Source organism: Hylobates moloch, unplaced genomic scaffold, assembly GCF_009828535.3.
Source record: "Hylobates moloch isolate HMO894 unplaced genomic scaffold, HMol_V3 SCAFFOLD_17, whole genome shotgun sequence".
NCBI classification, from domain to species: Eukaryota; Metazoa; Chordata; class Mammalia; order Primates; family Hylobatidae; genus Hylobates; species Hylobates moloch.
This window is the reverse complement of record NW_026652292.1, coordinates 53,652,288-53,656,360: the sequence shown is the minus strand read 5'-3', so window position 1 is coordinate 53,656,360 and position 4,073 is coordinate 53,652,288.

The window sequence follows — 4,073 nt, the reverse complement described above, 5'->3', positions numbered from 1 at the left end:
ACAGAGTTGTTACACTAGAAAATTATTTCAGTCTTCTAACAATATACAGTCTTGTGTATGTATTATTTGTATGAATAAAAGATAAACTACTTAGATTGGCGTGCTGTTTTTCTCCCCCATTTTTGGCAGATGTGATTAGAGACCTTCAGTAATAATAATAACTATTCATGCTTACTGAGTGCTTACGTTGCACCAGGCACTGTGCTTGGAGCTTTGCGTGTACTACGCCATTTAAACTTCACAATAGCCCTGTGAAGTAGGTGCTGTTAGTATTCCAAAGGTATAGGTAAAGAAACCTAGAAACAGGGGTCCAGGGAGAATAGCTAAAAAAGATTTCAGTGCACTCTCAGTGTCTTTTTCCTTAACTTTCTCAAAGTACATCAAAATAGAGCATTTAGTATCTAGTAGGCACTTAGAGATCAATAATGACCTACAAGATGTTTTCTAACTTGCAGGTGAGAGACTGGGCTAGCTCTGAAGATCACTGAAGGTTGCTGCAAACTCTCAGGTTTTTCAGGTATACAGAAATAGTTGATGAATTCATTAATAGAAGGATGGGGAGGAAGGAGAAGAAGGATGATGACTGAGGAGTTGTCTCTCTCATAAATTCCCTTTGCGTGAATGAGCAGGACCAAGGGGAGTCTTCCCACGTGCCCTTTCTTCCATCTCTTGCCTCTTGGATCTGAGAATCCACACACGCGCCAAAAAATATTTTTAAAAAACAGAAACAGAGGAGTATTGGTGAGCTTAAGTGAAAATACATAGGAAATAATTATCTGAAAGCTTGTATCTAGTTGTCATGAAATAATTGTTCTCAGAGAAACTTTAATGTGTTCAGAAAATAAATTATTCTGGTTTATTGCCTGCATCACATGGCTGAGACTAACGTGTTCAAAATTTACCACCACTGAAAACAATTCCATTACTTACAAAGGGTAGTATCTTTAGGTTGAAAAGGCTAAACCCCTCTCCTTTTAGTTCTCAAAGAAAATGTAGAGAAGTTAATAAATATTTGCAAAAAAGCATTTCAAATAAATAGAGTTTGTTTAAATATCTTCTTTCCTAGAGTCAAGAACACAACAGTCAACACTGCATGCTTGCTATGCCCAAGGCATTATGCTATATCCTGTAATGATTTGAAAATTCACGCATGACTCCTGCCATCCAGAACCCTACAGTCTAGAAGAGACACAGCTAAACCAGATGAGACTGATTTCAAAGTTAGTAAGAGTGAGGGCCAGGTGCTGAGGATACACTACAGAGGAGCAATTAACGCTACCTGAGTATCAAAAAGGTTGACCCAGAGGAGATAGAGCTGAGGCTAGAAGAATAATTAGGACTTAGCTGTCAGTGTCAGAGAGACATTTCAGGTAAAGGAACCTGCATGAGCAAAAATGGGAGTTGAAGCGTATTTCAGGTGACTTCAAATGCTGTTGGGATTTTAGACTTTATTCAGTAGTCAATAGTGTCACTGAAAGCCAGGGCCCCAGCCTAGGTCCTGTTGCTCACTGCACAGAAAGCCAATCACTAAGGCAATGAGTATTGTCAGGGAAGAAGGCTTTCTTATGGGTGATATCAGCCAGAGACAGGAGACAAGACTCAAATCTGAATCTCCCCTGGCTAAAGTTGGGGTTTATATGGGGGGAGAAAACAGGTGGGGCAAGGAAGAGGAGTTGATCAATAGGCAGCAGGTGTCTACCATCTCACTGTAACCTCCTATAGGAAAACAGGAATTAGGGAGGGTTAAGGAAGAGGAATTGGTCAACAGGCAGCAGGTGTAAGTTTCTCAAGCTTCAGTACTAAGGGCATTTGGCTTGTTGGAAAATTGCGCTGGTTTCAACAGGGAGCTGGGAAAAAAAGTTTTGGGGAAGGGCAGTTACTTTGTTAGATGTCTTTAAGATGGAAGAGATCAGAAGCTGGGAGACCAGTAAAGACCATGGCAATGATTAGAAGTTAGAAAGTGTTAGAACCTGATCTTAGAACCTGCTTAGAGTAGGGGCAATTCAAGATTTATTTCAGGGCTTAATGGATAGAGGTGTTTGATGAAGGGGAAGGAAAACTCAAATAAGTCCAGTTCCAATTGAAATTGAGTAGATAGAGTTACAAATGTAAAGTGAACAGGGGATGAAAGTGGGGGGACATCTGGACCTAGAGATTTTAAAGGTAAGACATCCATCTAGCCCATTAGAAATAGGCTATCTATCCCATGGAGAAAACTGAAATAAAAACCCACTCAGTTCTTTCTTTCTCAGGAGCCTTACTGCAATGCCTAATATGGTGTGGGGAGTTTTTTGGGTTATAACATAAACAGATACCATAATGTTTTTAATGTTGTTTGTTTTTTAGAACTCTTTCACAAATTTGGAACCATGTTGATAAATCCACTCAAAAAAATAGCTTTCCTATCTTTCATGACTCATTGGCTGGGAACAATTTACATGTCAGTGAAAATATGGGCACACCTAAAAAATGAAGTGAATCATGGTGTTTTCACCCTGGTGTGCATCAAGAAACCATAGGTTTTTCTTCCATATGTTTTACAAGGGCCCCCTCAGATCTCAATTTGGCATTCCGAGAGATCTGCAAGAAGTACAGATTACATGTTGTATGGACACACAGAGGGGTCACTTTCAGTGTATCAACATGACAGATTACATAATACTGGTAATTTAGGTATACAAATAAAAGCAGCACCTCCAGTTTTATAGAATGCCAGCCCTTACTATTTAATAGATGAGGGGAACTTTGCCAGCTACTTGTGCATATTCAGAGCAACGGTTCGCAAACTGGAGTAGGTACCACTTGCTAAAACACAGATTTCTTCACCCTCCCTCCCCAACTATTTCTGAATCAATACGTCTGGGGTGGAGCCCAAGAATTTGCATTTTTGCTACATTCTCTCAGATTATGCCGATGCTATTAGTCTAGGAACTGCACTTTAAAACCCAAGGCAGGCTGGGCGCGCGGTGGCTCAACTTGCAATCCCAGCACTTTGGGAGGCCGAGGCGAGCAGATTGCTTGAGCTCAGGAGTTGAAGACCAGCCTGGGCAAGGTAAGGAGAGCTCACCCCCACCCTAGTCTCCACAAAAATAATAATAATAATAATAATACAAAAATTAGCTGAGCATGGTAGCATGCGCCTGTAGTCCCAGGCACTCCAGAGGCTGAGGTGGGAGGATCCCTTGATCCCCAGAGGAGGAGGTTGCAGTGAGCTGAGATCGCACCGCACTCCAGCCCTCGCAACAGCCAGACCCTGTCTCAAATAATAAATAAATAAATAAATAAAATAAAACCCAATACAAATACCAACGCCTTTTTGGACAGATAACCTACTTGATAAATGTATCAATATCCTGTAGACAATTAAGTATCGACTATAAGTTGGACATGAGTGCCGTTCATTGTGACAAAGGATGTAAAACCACATATAACTTCCTGCAAAAATCTACCACTTTACAGCGTGCAATCCTAGCATTGCAAAATTAGAAGGATTCAAAAAATGTAGTCTTCAAATTTTCAAAAGCCTGGCAAATATCATGTGAATGGGGCTGGAATCATTAAAGTAGATACATCGAAAACCCAAGGACACTATGTCCATCCTTAGATAATACTCTGTCCAGATGCCTCTCCAATATCCTGTTTTATTCTCTTGCTGGATGAGTTGAAAAGAAGAGAAAAGAGTGTGAGCTAGGTGGCGCAGTTGCTTAACACATTTTTTTGGCAAGCCCAGCATTTGCTTTGGAGCACAGGTGAAAAGAATGTCCAGTCCTTAAGCAGAGTCAGTTCTCCACCCGCCTTAGGGATATGGATTGTAACAGCTACGAATGTGGAGCTCAGTAGATTGGATGCAGTGTTGTGGCCAATGTCCTAACACCTCAGGAAAAGAAAGGGATGGTGGGGGAGTGGGTGAGGAGGGGACAGGGAACCAGGAGTTCATTGAACTCCCACTGGGGCCTTTAGGGTGCAGGGGAGTGTGTGCAACTTCCCTAGTTTTTATCGTGGTGGTGGCGCCACCGCTGTTTCTCGGTCCACGTAGCTCACACAGGGCTGGCCATGGAGCTCACAGCAGGTCT